The sequence below is a fragment of the Leptonychotes weddellii genome, chromosome 5, assembly GCF_054177405.1.
Source record: "Leptonychotes weddellii isolate Sample4059 chromosome 5, ASM5417740v2, whole genome shotgun sequence".
NCBI classification, from domain to species: Eukaryota; Metazoa; Chordata; class Mammalia; order Carnivora; family Phocidae; genus Leptonychotes; species Leptonychotes weddellii.
This window is the reverse complement of record NC_138373.1, coordinates 91,072,493-91,090,927: the sequence shown is the minus strand read 5'-3', so window position 1 is coordinate 91,090,927 and position 18,435 is coordinate 91,072,493. Positions and strand designations below refer to the sequence as shown.

The 18,435-nt window shown below is 37.9% G+C and overlaps 1 protein-coding gene and 1 long non-coding RNA gene across 2 annotated transcripts in view; both read left to right on the top strand.

Moving 5' to 3' along the window:
• Positions 1-18,435, top strand: part of DENND5B (DENN domain containing 5B) — a 179,309-nt gene that overhangs the window by 9,007 nt on the left and 151,867 nt on the right. The window lies entirely within an intron of this gene.
• Positions 1-18,435, top strand: part of LOC145721761 (uncharacterized) — a 58,659-nt gene that overhangs the window by 8,251 nt on the left and 31,973 nt on the right. The gene's annotated exons all lie outside the window — the stretch shown is intronic.

The following is an 18,435-nucleotide window of genomic DNA, read 5'->3' as shown; positions in this document are numbered from 1 at the left end:
TGGCTTATAAATAACAGAAATTTATTTCTCACAGTTCTGGAGGCTGGGAGTCAAGTTCAAGGTGCTGGCAGATCCCATGTCTAGGGAGGGCCCTCTTCCTGGTTCATAGATGGCCTCTTGTGTGGAAGGGGTGAGGGAGTTCTATGGGATCTCTTTTATAAGGAAGGGCATGAATCCCATTCATGAGGGCTCTACACTTCCCAAGGGCCCCACCTCCAAATACCATCACATTGGAGATTAAATTTCAACATATGAATTTTGGAAGGGACACATATTTAGTTTATAGCCCCCTGGTTTGCAAAGCTTTTCATGATCTGGTCTTTGCCTACTTTTCCAACATTTTCTGATTGGATCACTCTTTCCTGCTATGTTGATTTTCTTGAAGGTCCTTAAAAACAGTCAGATGTTTCTTGTCTCATGGCGTGTTCATCTTCTCTTCCTTCTCTCCCTGGAATCCTCTTTCTAGACCAGTATTGTCCATTATAAATATAATACGAGACACATGTAGTTTTAAATTTTCTAGTAGCCACATTCAAAAAGGTAAAAAGAAATAGGTGATATTAATTTTAATGATATATTTTATGTATGTATCTAAGATATTATTTCAGCATATAATCAACATGAAAATTATTAATGAGATATTTAATAGCCACATGTGACTAGTGGCTACCCTCTTGGATAGTGCAGCCCCACATCTTTGCAAGATTGGCTTCTCATCATTTAGATCTCTACACAAGTGTTACCTCCTCAGATTGGCCTTCCCAGACCATCCTGTATAAAATGGTGTTCTTCCTCCCCTTGCCTGCCCCACTCTTGCCAAGAACCCTACTTTATTTTCCTTATAGCACTTAATGGCACCTGACAATATACTATGTAAATGCATTTGTTTACTTTTACTTTTTAATGTCAGTCTTCTCTATTAGATTGTTGGCTACTAGAGGGCAAGACCTTTGTCCTTTTTATTGTATATACAGTGACCAAAATATTGACTCAAATAGATTGTTTGAATAAGTGAATGAGATAATTTGAGATGGACAAAAATATTTTTCCTTTTCCTTTTATTACTGGCAATAAAAATCAGTATATTTGATTTATGTGTGGGTTTTTTAACTTCTAAAATGGAAACTAGAGTTTTTTAAAAAATGAGAAACTTGAGATTGATGAAGAAGCAAGAGAGTAGATGAATGATTAATTTTTTTAAAGGTACATATCAGCTTTCTGGTGAGCTACAGTAATTTGTTATTAGCCTATTCTCTCTTGAAATAAACTATGATAAGTTAATAATCTTTTTTTAAAAAACAACTTTATGCAAGCAAGTATGCAGGTAACAGCAAGGTTTTTTTTATTTGTTTTTGTTTTTTAAGCATGTAACATGTTTATTTATAAAGTAATGCCAGGTGATGGCACATAAATGATGGGTAGTGTTTATGAAATTTCAGAAAATGTTGTGCTAAAGATTACTTGTAGCTTCAGTTGTGATTTTAGAGGAATATCTTAGGAAATTGCAATCATAGTTTCCTTCTTCATGGGCATCCCACATCAGTTTTGGACTTAGCCAGGACAGTTCCTTTGTTTCTATGAAGTTTAATCCTCTAAATATTTTTTTCCCATGCATATTTTTTCTTTTTCTTTTTTTTTTCTTTCTTTCTTTAAAGATTTTATTTATTTGAGAGAGAGAGAATGAGAGACAGAGAGCACGAGAGGGAAGAGGGCAGAGGGAGAAGCAGACCCCCTGCTGAGCAGGGAGCCCGATGTGGGACTCGATCCCGGGACTCCAGGATCATGACCTGAGCCGAAGGCAGTCGCTTAACCAACTGAGCCATCCAGGCGCCCCGCATATTTTTTTCTTAATTTACCTTGTATAATGTTCTGTTCTGCCTCAGGCTTGACTTGTTAAAATGGCACATGTAGGGGTGCCTGGGTGGCTCAGTTGGTTAAGCATCTGACTCTTGATTTCTGCTCAGGTCATGATCTCAGGGTTGTGAGATTGAGCCCTACATCAGGCTCTGTGCTGGGCATGGAGTCTGCTTAAGATTCTGTCTCTCTCCCTTTCTCCCCCTCCCCCTGCCCCCTTCCTCCTACTCTTTCTCAAAAAATAATAAAATAAAATAAAATGGCACCATCTAATGACCTTTTAGCCAGAGATTCCAAAAATTTTTAATGTGAAACTATTTTTTTCACATTACTTTTTTTTAAAATTTTATTTATTTATTTATTTGTCAGAGAGAGAGAGCAAGCAAGCACAAGCAGGGGGAGCGGCAGGCAGAGGGAGAAGCAGGCTCCCTGTTGAGCAGGGAGCCCGATGCGGGACTCGATCCCAGGACCCTGGGATCATGACCTGAGCCGAAGGCAGACACTTAACTGACTGAGCCACCCAGGCGTCCCTTTCACATTACTTCTATTTATTTTTATTTTTATTTTTTTTAAAGATTTTATTCATTTATTTGAGAGAGAGAGAATGAGAGACAGAGAGCACGAGAGGGAAGAGGGTCAGAGGGAGAAGCAGACCCCCCGCCGAGCAGGGAGCCCGATGTGGGACTCGATCCCCGGGACTCCAGGATCATGACCTGAGCCGAAGGCAGTCGCCCAACCAACTGAGCCACCCAGGCGCCCCCTTTTCACATTACTTTTAAACAAAACAAGTGTAAGGAGCTAAGAAGTGAGAATTTTAGGAAAAAAAGTGGAGATATTTTTTATGCTGCTGAGATAGCACATCATGAAGATAAGTTGCTTTCTCAGGCATCCTGCATCTTTTCCAAGAATCTGTGACTTTTACTAATTTGATTCTAAATTAAATATTATAACTTTTAATTAACATGAACTTTTTGAATTAATACCTTTCATTTTTCTTTTATAAACTTGTATACATCACTGGTACAAAGATATTTTTGAATTAATGCTTTCTTTAAATGACTTTCAAAGGTAAGTACTAGCACTGTTAAGTCAGAAGTAGCTCTAGGAAGTCACCTTTATACAATGAAGCCGTGAAAATAGCTAACATTTATGGAGTCATGAATTGTGGTTGGTGATTTATAAACATTACTTTTAGTCTTCACGATAACTTGGTGTTATTTTCCTCATTTTATGTGAGGTGTTCCCCAAAGTCACAGTTACTAAAAGCTGGGATTACCTCCCAGGCTTTCTGGCTCCATTGCACCTTGCTGCCCCTCCAGATCCTCTAGACCAGCTGTCCTCAACTCGTGGGTGGTGACACATTAGTGGGCCTGCCGTTTCTGAGCTGAGTCACAGTAATTATTAACAGTAGTTGAAATACTGAGGTTGTAAATGATGCAAGTTTTAAAATAAGTGGAATGGAATCAAGGTCTTCCCTCTCACGATGCTGTTCTCACTCAGTTCCATTCTCACGTGCTTTTATTGGATGGAAGAGAAAGACGTGGCATTATATGCACACTGCAGTAATTGTGGATAGCCGATACATAATGGGAAAAATACCTGGTTAATGCTACTGCTAAGCGACTATTCCAGATGAGCTGTGAATAGTTTTCACATATTCATACTCTCTTAGGAATACCACTGCAAAAGTAGTCCATTTGCTTCTCTTCCCTGTAGTTTTTTTTTTAATTTGTTCATAATCTGAGGACACACATGTTTTTCAACACTTATGCTAGTCTAGACAACTAGATACTTTTCTAGAGACTTTTCTCAATTATAAAATGTGACAGTGTCTTGGAAAGAGCTTTGAAGTACAGAGTGCAATAAAAATAGGTGAAATTATAATTTTAGAGTTGTAGAATCTTTTAAGTTCAACCCGTCTGTGAGGACCAGAATGTTGAATGCTTAGATATAGGTTCTAAACTGTGAAACCCAGTTTAAAGATATTTTTAAGTAGTCTGTTTTCTAGATCCCAAATGCCTTGGGATGTAAATCCACCTGTTTTACATAATTTTCTCCTGCCCGAGCCTGGAGAATCCAGGTTTCTGCTTTGAAGACCATGTTTTCTTGCCCTTTCCTCTTGTCTTCTTTTCCAGTATAGCATGTTCATACAGTCATTTATTTAACACAGGGACTTACTCTATAGTTTGAGGAAACAGTGTAGAAGTGATACATAAGTTTTTAACAATCTTTTTTTTAAGATTTTACTTATTTGACAGAGAGAGTGCACGCTCATCCGTGTGCATATGTGCGCAGGGGGGAAGGGCAGAGGGAGAGGGAGAAGCAGGCTCCCCGCCGAGCAGGGAGCCCCGATGCAGGCTTAACTGAGCCACCCAGGTGCCCAGTTTTTGACAGTCTTAATTCTTCTGTACAGTTTGGCACAAATTTGCTCAGACCAGGCTTTTTGTACATTTTTCCCCTTTAATCCCTTCTTCAAAGATCACCCTTACTTTCACGTTAGTCCTCATGAAGCCACTTCCTATTGCTTTAAGAAGAAATACTTTTGATAAAAATTTCCAGTGTCATCGATAGTGAAGAGTTTTTAATGTCTAACTCCTCCAATTACCTTCATCCGCATCAGAAACTGGGTAGAGTTTCTTTATTGTCCATGGCTTTTTCAGGTTTAATACTTTGTTTCTAGTATGCCTTCAGTTTCTTTTTCTTTTCTCATGGTTCTTTGAGAAAACAGGGACAGTCAGCTAGATCAACAATATTCTTTCTATGTAATAAATTTATATTCTTTTTTTTTTCTTTTTGCTGTAGATTGGGACTAAAATAGCAAGGAAGGATTGTTTCCCTCTAGGTAGATGAGACAGGAATTGTTGTGAAGGGGAGTGACCATCTCGGACTCTTGTATGAGTCCCTGATTATAAGAATCGGCATCAGCATATCAAATGGAATTCCATGAGAATCAGCTACAGACTTGCATAGGAATAGCTTGAGCAGCAGAAATTTAGGGCTGGTTATAGGTTTAAAGATTATGGATGATTCACTTCCAGGACCACAGTGTTTTGTTCTATTTTCTAGGTTAATTTCTCTTCGCTTCAACTTTAACCCTAACCTTTAAGGAAATTTAAATGGCTGAGGTAACAAGATAACAGATTGTTTAAGAATGTTTCCCATCTCTTGTCTCAAGTGTATTCTTTTTCTTAATAAATAAACTTTTGTCTGGATTTCAAAATATTCTGGCTCAGCTCCAGGGAAATGAGCTTTCCAGCTTGACTTCATTTGCTTTGTACCATTGTTCACGAGAACAATGACTGTGATTTCACAGTTTATTAGAACACAAGCATTGGTACCGCTGAGGTGATTATGCCAAAATAGGTTATTTTGTTTAGTTGTTCTCACTCCTGTCTGGCAATGCTTATTTTTCCATTGGCAGCCCTAGCTACCATTTGATTTTAAATAAATACGTGAAAGCTGTGTGTGCTTAAATGTAAAATTTTGTGTAGTCCTCACAGTGAAGGATGGACAGGCCTCATTTACTTTTTTTTTTTAAAGATTTTATTTATTTATTTGAGAGAGAGAGAATGAGAGACAGAGAGCATGAGAAGGAGGAGGGTCAGAGGGAGAAGCAGACTCCCTGCCGAGCAGGGAGCCCGATGCGGGACTCGATCCCGGGACTCCAGGATCATGACCTGAGCCGAAGGCAGTCGCCCAACCAACTGAGCCACCCAGGCGCCCCTAGACAGGCCTCATTTACTATGAACCACTTGTAACCTGTCTTGTCCCTGGTGGAAGGGGCCAGTGGGGAGAGTGTAAAATACAGGTGTATAGAGGGTGGAAGACAGTAGAAAAATCACACCTTTTACTCCAAAAATCCTCTTTTCCTGATCTTACTAATCTTTCTGTCACCCTCTCTTCTACTTGGAACACAGATTTTATGGTTAGAGTGTGAAAAATTGTACAGAGATATCCAGACAAGTGTCCTAGACCCTGGAGCTCCCACAGGTTTAATTCCCTGCTGGAGGAGTCATTATAAAGTCTCTTGCACAAATGTTGCACCTACTAAAGTTTAACAAAATCATATTCACTCTTACCTGGAATGAAGAAGAAGAAAGCAGGAGAAAAATTTAGCTTTTTCTGAATGTGGCCAAGAAGTAGACCTACTTTGTTGAATCATTAGGGGGCAGAGGCCTTGATGTGAAATGTCTGTTGACATGTATGCACATTTAGTATTTATTTCTGTGCCCCATTGAACTCTGTTGAATAGATCATGTGACAGCTTTTATCTATCTGAAAGTCAGTCTTTGAGGGACAGCTGAAGCATTGGTGTATGTGTGAGAGAGATTGTTTTTTTTTTTTTTTTTAATGTAAGAGAAGTAACTTCTTAAATTTCTTGCTTTTAAAAATAAATTCTTTTGTAAAATTCAGATTTGCTTTGGGACTTAAAGGAGAGTGTAAATGGTTTTATTATTTTAGTAAATACAACTGAATAGTTTTTGAATGTCTTCTGAAATGAGATATAGTCTCCTCTCAAGTGTGGGAACTGTTTTATTCCCTGTTCCCCTGTTCCCTGACCTCTGCCTTTTGACCCTGCTGCTTTGTGATGAGATTATAGGCCTTTGAGCTTTCCCCAATGTACCCAAGGTTTCCTTACACAGCAACATAAAACTTTATGCTTCCTTAAAAGATATTCTTAGAATTGAGGAGAACATTCAGATTTAAATGTGGACATGCATTTTGTAAATATTTTTTCTTTAAAAAGTCTGTTTTTTTCTTCACACTTTCCAGAGTATCTGCATATTTTCTAATAGTAACTTTAAAGTTTTGTGGGTATTTGTATGACTAAATGTGTTTTTTCTTTTAAGTAAAACTTTGTAATGTTATTTATTTAGGAAGAGACTAAGAATTAGAGCTTTCCAGGATAAGGGAACCCAAGAGAGACCCAACTGTTTACTCCCCATTGTTGTCTATTAGGTATGAAAAGTTAAAATTTGGATTTAGAGGGTATCGTGCAAGAGCAACAAATTGAATATTTTCAGAGAAAATCAAGGCATTAACCTGCTTGTCTTATAATAAATGCTTTTTAGACACTTTATTAGATGCTTAAAATAGAGTAGGAAGAGAATCAAGGACAAACAAAAGGAGATGAGCCCATTTGGTTTTGCTACCTGTTGGTACACATGTAAGAGGTTGTTTGGGGGGTTTTTTCCCCCCAGACATTTTAGTAGGACTTTCTGAGGAATGTCTGTTTTACGCACTGAAATATTCCACCAGGAGTGAAGTAAATAAAATAATTGGTTTGAAATAATAAAAGGTAGTAAGTGCTTTTTAAAAAATTGTGGCTTTTAAATTGTAAAAGTAATGTATGCTCATTTTGAAAACTGGAGAATACAGGATTGCATTAAAGAAAACAATGATCACCTGTTATCCCAGAGGGGTAGAGTTTAAAATAAAAATAGAAGTTCTGATTTCTAGTCACTAATTAGAAGTCAGAGTGACCATTTTACTGAAGTTGTGTGGTTAAATGAGCTGAGCAATAATCTGAGAAACACAGTAGCATTTTTTTATGTCAAAGTCATTGCCACTGATTTAGTATATGACATCTTTAAAGATCTCTGTAAATAATTATTGATTGAAAGACTGAATAAATAAATAAAATGGCGTTGTCCACCTCAAGTACTTGAGGGATAAAAATTAAATTCTTAGTACTTGCAGCAACTTTTTTTAAAACCAAAATCCTTTATACCACCAGTAATTAAGGTGAAATGGGAAAAGAAAGAATAGCTTTGAAACTGAGGAGTTTAATGCTAAAATAATCTATCACAAATTTTTTTTCCCATTATGGGAAAGAAAGGGGAAAGCACTGGTGACAAATGAGATGGGAAGACAGAGGAAAGAAGCTAGTAAGCCAAAGAGGCTGTTCAGTGACAAATAAGGTAAATTCTTGATCTCTGTCTTAGTGGGAATCTGATTTATTTGTAGTCACATAGAGTAGAAATTTATTTAGATGGTATAAGATACCTCTGATGGAAAATCTGATTGTCTGTCTTCAGGTTGCTGGAAGAGAATAATATTTTAGGAAGGCTGAATCTGGAAGCAGCAGTAGATTTGACACTTGTCCCTCACAGCTCCTTTCCTGTCTCCCATTGTAGGGGCTGGGTAAACATTTCATGGTCAGTGCGGGCACTAACTGCAAAGAACACAGAGAAGGTCTGCAGTTTTTCTTCTCATGTAGTGGAGTAATAAGAACAAGGACAGTCTTTTATTGTGTTGCAGTGTTTTGGCTGTTGGTGCTTTTAGATACCTTCTGTAAATGACTTTACTCCTAAAACATACTTATCATGAGTTTCATATGTGTAAACCAAATGAAGACCTTAAGAAAGCGAAGAAGGCATATTTATCATAGTAACTGGAAAAACTTATACAAGGGCACATGTGCTTATCTCCTTTTCTTTAAATCTATCAATTTACTGGCATGAATAGGACTTTTGTTAGTAAGGACAGTGCTTTCTAAAAATTTTTTGAGTAAATGAAACAAACCTTCCAAAAAAGAAAAATATACTTAAAGCACAAAAGAGGGAGAGAGAGAGAACCCTAGTTAGTTTTTATCTGGAGAGATATTTGCATTTTTGTTTCTATTATTTTTTAGGATGGACTGAATTAAGGTGAATTTTAGTTGCTATAAGTACTGTGACTGGCATTGGTTCTTAAAAAAAATTTTGGAGCATATAATGCAATAAAGAAAGTAAAGGGGCAAACTGTGGGGAAGAGGGGGCTTATTTTTTTTCCCACATCTGTGTTCCCACATTTTGTTTCTAGAACCAAATGTACATAGTACACACTTAAAAGATATATAGGCTAGCTTGCTTTAAGTATTTCATGGAGTGGGAGATGAATTGGGAAGAGAGATTTAATCTGGCTTTTGGATGATTTTTCTGTCACAATGCTGTGGTTATAGGTCAGAGAGGACCTAAGAAATAAAGGAATTTGGCTGGTTCACGTAAGTCTTTTTAGGGGTGGGATGTTTAGGTATAATTTGAGCAGAACTCTAGCTCCGTTGCATTGCAGTTCTTTATGCTCTGTCTATCCTCAGTGTTGACTTCCTTGTCAGTGTGGCTTCCTTCCTTCAAGGTAATAAAATGGTGGCAGTGGTTCAGGCTTCACATTTGCATATCACACCTTCCCTAGAAGAGATTTAACTTTCCTCCTACACTCCCCACTCACATCATGAAACACAAATCTGGGTCTTTGTGATCAGACCACTTTAGGTCACGAAGCCCATCCTTAATTTATCAGTCTGGCAAGAAAGATGGGATTAAACTAGAGACCAGAGCGCCTGGGTGCCTTCGTTGGTTGAGTGTCTGACTCTTGATTTTGGCTTAGGTCCTGATCTCGGGATTGTGTGATTGAGCCCTGCATGAGGCTCCATGTCCAGTGCAGAGTTTGCTTGTCCCTCTCCCTCTGCTCCTCCCCCCTGCTTGTGCGCTTTCTCTCTAAAATAAATGAATAAAATCTTTTTTTTTTAAAGATTTATTTATTTATTTATTTGACAGAGAGCGAGTGCACAAGCAGGGGGAGTGGGAGAGGGAGAAGCAGGCTCCCCACCGAGCAGGGAGCCTGACATGGGGCTCGATCCCACGACTCTGAGATCATGATCCAAGCCCAAGGCAGACGCTTAACCAGCTGAGCCACCCAGGTGCCCTGAAATAAAATCTTAAAAAAAATAAACTGATTAGAGACAGTATGAGATGAAAACTAGGCTGCTTGACAGTGGAAGGGGAAAGGAAGTGGCTGTTGGGAAGCAACCTAACTGAATGCCAGACTATGAAGAAGGCTCCTTTTTTTGTTGTTGTTAAAGATTTTATTTATTTATTTGACAGAGAGAGACACAGCGAGAGAGGGAACACAAGCAGGGGGAGCAGGAGAGGGAGAAGCAGGCTTCCCGCTGAGCAGGGAGCCCGTTGCGGGGCTCGATCCCAGGACCCTGGGATCATGACCTGAGCTGAAGGCAGACGCTTAACGACTGAACCACCCAGGCGCCCCTGAACTCTTTACTTTAAAATGATCTCTTTACTTCAAAAATGAACTCCTACTGATTATGAAATTATCTGACTCAGAAGTTTTTGTTACATGACTTTTAAGAACCTATTTATTACAAAGCTAGATGTATTCTTTTTTTTTAAGACTTATTTATTTGACAGAGAGAGACACAGCGAGAGAGGGAACACAAGCAGGGGGAGTGGGAGAGGGAGAAGCAGGCTTCCCGCCGAGCAGGGAGACCAATTGTGGGGCTCGATCCCAGGACCCTGGGATCATGACCTGAGCCAAAGGCAGATGCTTAACGACTGAGCCACCCAGGCACCCCAATAATTTACCTATTTTCTGCAATGCTTCAGTTTGTAGCTAAAATGCACAGTTGTTTTTGTGACAGGCTTTAGTAGTGCATTTAGAATTCATCTGTATTCTTCAGCTATGAGGCAGTGAACCATATGCCCTTTGACATTTTGGAGTTTGTACAGCAAAAAACTGTCTAACCAGTTTGAATGTCTGCAGGTGTTTGCAGTGGGTTCTAGGCATTCCCACCTAAAATGTTCAGGTCATCTGGTACTACTCTAGAACTATGTGTACCAGTTGCTGATAATGCATCTATGGTGCTTACTCTAGGGCCTGGCAGGATGTAATTGCTCGGTTGACATTAGCTATTATTCTCATTAATATAATTGATTGGAGATAGCCTCAGACACTTTGATGAGATTTAAGGTGTTGATGAAACTCTCCTTCAATTCCAAGACAATCTCTGGGGTTGTGTCCTTTTTTTCCTGAGGGATAATTTTATCTGTTAAAAAAAAAGATAATACATTCATTTGGTATCATTTTCACAAGATAGAAAAAAATTGTGTTAAAAAAATGTATCTCATCCTTTCCCCTAGCCTTTCAGTTCCTTTCCCCAGACATAATCATAGTTACCACTTTCTTGTGTATGCTTCTAGAGGTATTCTCTGTGTTCCATGACATGTGTTTTAATTAATCTTAGATTATACTCTTACCTTTGAACTTTGATATATTTCTCTCTTACCCATGTTTTTGCCTTTTTACCTCACTTAATTGGTAACAATGATAAAGGTATTGCTCAAATTGTATTTTTTATTGTTTAAATCAGGTCAGATACAGTCCCTAGTTTGCAGTTGGCATTCATGTTCAGAGATGTTAAATGAATTGCCTAAGTTTACATTGCTAGTGGCAGAATTAGAACCAGAAGGAAGGTTCTTCTGAGTCCAAATCCAGGCTCCTTTCATTATAGAGGAACTTAGTCTTTCTCTTGTGTCAAAGAGCCCACCTGCCTAATTTGATGGAGAGCAATGTACTTATACCTAAAAAGATAGTATCTGTCAACTAATTATCACCTGATTGCCAATATTATTTCATCTTCATCCTCCTACCTCCTTATGCTTATGAGTTGCTACAGTATTATTTTGTAACAAATCCCAGATTTTACGTCATTTCATCTGTAATATTTTAGAATGTCTCTAAAGATAAGGACTCTTTTATGTCCACTTTAATAAAATGAATTTTGATTTTCTATTTAATCTTCAGATCTCAGTTACAATTTATGTATTGAATAAATACTATGAAATGCCTTAGTCTCATTAACCAAATGCAATAATTAAATCAAGAAGTAAATTTTATGTGTGCTTTTAACATTTTTAAATATTGGCAAAGGTGTTGAGGAAGTAACTAATTATTAAAAGTTATTCTAGCTCAGAAATTTAGGAATCTTAAAAAGGCTCTTTCTTTTAACACCTTTGTTATAAATAAGCTTGTCAATAGGGTTGTTTTATTATATTAGTTAACTATTGCTGAGGGACAAGATTATCCTGAAATACAGTGCTCAAAACAAATGTTTATTATCTTGCATACTTTGTGAAGGTCGGGAATCCAGGAGCAGCTTAGCTGGGTGCTTCTGGCTCAAAGTTTCTCTTAAAAGGTTGCAGTCAAGCTGTTGGCAGGAGCTGTAGTCATCTCAGGGCCTGGCCCAACTCTGCCTGAAGAATCCACTTCTAAACTTACTTGTGTGGTTGTTAGCAGGCCTCTCTGTTCCTCACCAGTTGGGCCTCTCTGTAGGCTGCCTGTGTGTCCTAATGATGTGGCTGCCGGTTTCCCTCAGAGCAAGTGATCAGAGAGAAAGGGAGAGAGAGACCCATGATAGAAGTCAAAAATTTTTACAGCCTACTCTCAGAAGTGACATACCGTCATTTTTGCCCTGTGCTATTGGTCACATAGGCCAACCCTGCCTGGTACACTGTGAGAGGGAATTCCATTAGGCTGTGAGTGCTGGAGGCAGGGTCATTGAGAGCCATCTTGGAGGCTAGCTAGCTACCACACTGATTTGAGCAGTATTAAAGCTTTTAAACCTTTGATTTAGGACTTACAGTCTTCAGGAACAATTTTAAATAGAGTATACCAAAGGTGTAGTAGTGTGCAGGATTTTAAAGCAATCTGTATTTTAAAGAAATAATACAAATCTCTTTTAGAGAAGCAATGTTGCAGAGTTTGAGCATGGATGGGCTCGGAAGCCAGACTGCTTTGAGCAAGTCACTTAAGTTCTCTTTACCTAGTAATAATAGTACTCTTAACTCCTCTTGGGATATGCTGGTCAGATGCTTAGAACAGTGCCAGGCACATAGGAGTGTTCAAATATTATTATTTTTATTGTTAAAAGAACTTGAGAATACAAGGGAACTCAGCTACTTCTGTATCTGGAATATCCAGTAGAATGTTGAAAGTTGAGTCTGGAGAGATGGGCAGGGGCAGTGTACTCTGGGAAGGATGAGCCTTCACCTCTGATGGCTATGCAGAGTTGATTTGTATTTGTGCTGTTGCTAACCCTTGGCAGTATTTATTTTAAACTATTTCGTTTAAAAGAGTGGTTAGCTTTTGTAGCACCTCTTTGTCCGTTTTTGCTTCGGTGGTAACACCTGCATTTATGCTTAAGATTCAGCAGTACATGGCACACAGGTGTTCTTTTCTTTTCTCTTTTTAAATTTTTATATAATAGTCCTAATTTGAAAGGGAAGTGATGGTGGTATTGCTTTTTAAAAACAGAAAAGGAAAATGAAAAAAAAAAAAAAAGAATGAAAAGGGTTGTAGTGGAGGGGAACTGAAAAGTGCTTGATAAATTATGTAAGGAAGCATTTGGCTTTGGTCAGAAATTTAGTTGTTAGCCAGCTGCAAGCAAACCCATCTGGCACACGTTTTCATTATTCTTCTGAAATATTCATGGTCTCCAACAGTCCCTGCCTTGTTTCCATTAGATCCTCACATATTCTCTTCTTCCGGTAGCCAATCTGGAGTTGCAGTGAGTTGCCTTGTTTTGTTTCCTTGTTGCTGTGGATGTAATCATAAAGAATAGACACTCAAGAAAAGTTTGTATATACTCAGATCTCTTACAAAATAAGCTGTGGGACAAATGAAATGTAGGATTTGAGAACAGACTGGCTAAAATAAACACTACAGTTAATTATGCTTTAAAGTATCTTACTTTTAAACATCTCTGAATTATGAATCTCTTCTGATTATTAAGCAGTACCCTTCATTTTTACTAAATTTTATTTTGATTTAGAGAGCATGTGATTAGTAAACTTAAAATTTTTTATTTATAAAAGACATTTGCATGTTTCTTATTAACATTCTGGAGATCTCTTGAAATCATTTAGGATGTAGATCGCAGGAGATCATAAGTAATCCTTTTATATTTTAAAATTAACTTATTTTACTTCAGATCATTGATAATAAGATTATTATTTAGCATTCAAAAAAAGTTCTGAAAATTGGTCTTATAAATTCCTCTCAAAGCTCATGGGAGTAACTTTTTTTTTTTTAAGATTTTATTTATTTATTTGACAGAGACACAGCGAGAGAGGGAACACAAGCAGGGGGAGTGGGAGAGGGAGAAGCAGGCTTCCTGCGAAGCAAGGAGCCCAATGCGGGGCTCCGTCCCAGGACCCTGGGATCATGACCTGAGCCGAAGGCAGACGCTTAACGACTGAGCCACCCAGGTGCCCCAGGAGTAACTTTTTTACTCAGTAGTAACTTGAGATTCACCTGGTTATTTCCACTTCTTTTTTTTAAGAAGAAACTTTGCCACTATTTAGGAATGTTTTCGATGTTCAAATATGATTTTCTGCCATTAGTTCCCTGTTTTACATGAGAAGAGAGCCCTCTTTTTTTTTTTTTTGTTTAGAGGAGGTTGGCAGTTTGTGTTTATACCAACTGCTGAGATTTTACCTAGTTGACTGATAGATTAAGATTTTAAAAACAGTGGGGTCAGTCTTTTCATTTTTGTAGGTTAACATTGTGACAGCAATGTTGAAAAATAGGGGCTGTTTGTATCAAATTTGTATGATATGGATTCTAATGTTTAAGTCTAATCTTACTTTGGTTTCTCTTCTTTTAGCTTTGGCTCTTTTGTCTGCTCTGGTTTGCAAGATGAAGAAACATAATGTCTTTACTAGGGTCAGTGCTTCCCAGAAACCTGGCTGACTTTAATGGTCAATAGGACCCATTTGCCACCTTTTTAACAAAGGATCCGAAGGCCTTGCAGGCTGCCCATCTGTTTTGGGAAGCTTTGTGCAGCCAGTGTGCAAAAAGAAGTTTTACTTGGCAGAAGGAAGCCTTTTCTACATAAGTATTTAGAATTTGTAAAAAACAGTTTCTAGGTATATACTTAAAGTGTATTTAGTTTTGTGCTATATTACAAGTTACCTGATTTTGTCCCCATGTTTAGAAAGAGGCAAATTGGACAGAATTAGAATTCTTTATTTTTTTAAATTTATTTTTATTTTTAAAATATTTTTATTTATTTGACAGATGTGAGAGCACAAGCAGGGGGAGCAGCAGAGGGAGAGGGAGAAGCAGGCTCCCAGCTGAGCAAGGAGCCCGATGTGGGACCCCATCCCAGGACCCTGGGATCATGACCTGAGCCGAAGGCAATCACTTAACCAACTGAGCCATCCAGGCACCCCAGAATTAGAATTATCACTAAAGAAATTGAAGCTGTTATGCAGCAGTTTTAGAGTAGAAAGAAACTGAAAATTAGTTGCTTTTATCACGTATTATTTTTTTTCTAAATAAGACTGATGTACATTTTTTTTCTTTTTTTTTAAAAGATTTTATTTATTTATTTGACAGAGACACAGTGAGAGAGGGAACACAAGCAGAGGGAGTGGGAGAGGGAGAAGCAGGCTTCCCGCCGAGCAGGAGCCCAATGCGGGACTCGATCCCAGCACCCTGGATCATGACCTGAGCTGGAGGCAGACGCTTAACGACTGAGCCACCCAGGCACCCCTCATTTTATTTTTCTTTAAGACTATCATTTCCCAGATCAGATACAACTACAAGCCATTTATTTATTTAAAATTAAATTTGTTTTGGGGCCCCTGGGTGGCTCAGTCGGTTAAGCGTCTGCCTTCAGCTCAGGTCATTATCTCAGGGTCCTGGGATCAAGCCCCATGTCGGGCTCTCTGCTTGGCGAGGATCTCCCGCTACCCCTGCTTGTGCTCTCATCTTTCTCAAGTAAGTAAATAAAATCTTTAAAAATAAAATAAAATAAAATTTGTTCTTTGGGGAGTAATTCTACAGTATAAAATGTGTTTACTCTTTACCTGTGAGTACTTAATTTGCTGTTTTTATTTGTCAGGTAGACTTTGGGCACTAATGAGGTAGAGCTGGTTAGGTGTATTAATATTATTTCTAAGTGTATCTTTCTGCCCTCTAGACTTGAAGCTTCTTGAGGGAAACAGGTTAGCATGGTAGGTAAGAGCATGGGTTCTAGAGTTTAAAGTGCCTGAGATTGAATCCTAGTTCTGCTACTTGCTAGTTTTGCCTCTTCAGCTTTCTAGACCTTATAGGTTATTATCTCTAAAACACGGATGTATTTAACTCATAAAGTTGGTGGGTTGATTAGTATGATAGTGTACAGTGTCTGGGATACATAGGAAATAATAAATAAAACCTATTATTCATCTTTGTAACCTCTTAGCATCTTGTACAGTGCCATGCACATAATAGATGCTCACTGCACATTTGTTGAAATGGAAAACTTCCAGAATATGTAGCCAATATAGTCAATATATTTGATAAATTTACTGAAACGGGAAAAAATGCTCATGTGTTGGTATTTATACCTCATTTCCACTGTAATCACTGGGCTTGAGGCCACGTCAGCTCCTATCACAGGCCTAACATTAGGTGCTCAAACATTAGTACATGTTTGAATAAATTATTGATTTTGCATTTCCCCATTGTAATGCATTTTTTTCTGTTTGTCACTTTATTTTAAGCTAAACTGACTGGAGTTTTAGGTGTCTTTTTTGAAAACCGAAACTATGAATTCAAGAAGTCAGATGTTGGCCAATAAGATTTAAATGATGAGTTTTTTGTTTGTTTTTTTTTTTAAACTAAGCATCAAGTCTCAGGTAAGCCTCTTTAGGGACAAACTGTTAAGGTTATATGGAGCAGAAATTATTTATTTGCATATGCCTGGAATTGGAGTATATTTTATTGCTGTTTATCCCATGTGTGGGTAAGGAGATGCTTTGCTGTGCTTTAAATTGTTTTGTTTTTTCCCCATGACGCTCTTATATTAGTGTGTAGCAGCTGTATGTTTATGACTCAGATAGGGCCTCTGAATATATATAGATTCTTTTTGGTAGCTGACCTTTTTTCTTCATCCTTTGTGTATGGAGTTACCTTTTCAAGTCCCTAAACCTGAGTGGAGTTTTGACAGAAGGCTCTAGCTAATCTCTTATTTCATTTTCTCATGCAAATACTTCTGTAATTCTAGTATTTTTTTCTGTTGTTTTTGCTGGGTGAGATCAGTTCACCAAGGGTAAGTACCCCCCTACACACACTTTTTTTTTTGGTTGAGAGGGGACTGGTTGCAATTTCAATAGCACGAACAGGGTAAGCCTCACTGAGAAGTGATCCTTGAACAAATACTTGAGGGAAGTAAGGGAGTTAGCCAAGTAGATATTTGAGATAAATCCCTTTCAGGCTGAGATAACGGGAAGAGCAGAGGCCTTCAGTGGGTCCACGATGGTTGTCTGGTGACTTCAAGGAATCTTTAGGAGGCTGGGAGAATGAACAAGGCGGGTAGAATAACAGGGCAGAAGGGTCACAGGAGGCCAGAAGGGCTGTGTATTATTGAAAGGGCATTGGTTTTAACTCTAAGGGAGATCTGGAGCCATTGCAGCATTTGAACACAGTAGAGACCCCTGACTTAGTTTTAAAAAGATAAATCCGACAGTTGTATAAAGACTAAATTTAGGGGTACAGGGAGATGTGTTAGGAAGCTTGCAGTAATCTAGATGAGATATAATGGCAGCTCAGAACAGATGGTGGGATATGATCAGTTTCTGGATATATTTGGAAGATAGAAGCAATAGGATTTCATTACCAAGTGGTGGGGTGTGAGCAATCGGGGCGCCTCTAAAGATTTTGACTTGAGCAACTTGAAAAATGGAGTTGCCATCAACTTAAATGGGAAGACTGTGGGTTGCACAGGTTAGAGAAGGAAGGGGTGGTGCAAATTAGGGATTCAGTTTAAGCATGCTGAGTTTGAGATGCCTTTTAGATATCTTGGTCAAGTATGCAGTAAGATGTATAAGTTTGGCTTAGAAAAGACTGAGCTGGAATTCTAAATTATGCATGTATTTAAGTCCTTGAGACTAGATAAGATCACCAAGGGAGACACTGTAGATAAGAGGAAAAGGGCCAAAGATAGTTCTTGGACAATCTAACATTAAGACTGTATCAATAAGCACACTTAAAACATTTTAGGTACAAAATTGAGAGTATTTTTTAACGGATAGAATAGTAAAGAAGATGGCAACAGCCTTTGGAGTATCTCTATTTTTCTTCCCCCTATTCCTTCTCTTATAAAATTCTTAAATTTTTTTTTATTTAGTAGTAAGCTCAAGGTCACAGTAAACACACAGCCAACTCTTTTCCTGGTAGATTAACATCGTTTGATTTTGTTCCTTTCACTTTTGATATTCTTAAATTTTTAAATTAAACTTCAAGTATTTAATTGCTAAACAGATATTAATAAATGCTGTCAGATTCTTACATTTCCATTACACTTTCATTAAGCTGGACAATGAAACAAAATACAGGCAGACTATCCTTACTGCTAATAATACATTCATCTATAAATTCTGAAAATGACCAGCTATTGGACATAGTAGGTTTAAAATTTCTGGTCTTACGTTTTTACTTCTTGCCTGAGATAATTCCAAAATATTTGTGTTTTGGCAACTTTATGTACTTAAGCAGTACATTATAATGAATGATAGAAGGTAGCTGATCTAGCTGATGGAAAATTCTTGCCAATACTTTCAATTAGATTAATGGAGCAGATTCTGAACTATAATATTGCTTAGGAGAACGTGTCCTCCTTCTCTCTTCCATTCTGTGTTCCTGTTTTTTTTTTTAAATTTTATTTTATTATGTTAATCATCATACATTACATCATTAGTTTTTGATGTAGTGTTCCATGATTCATTGTTTGTGTATAACACCCAGTGCTCCATTCAATAT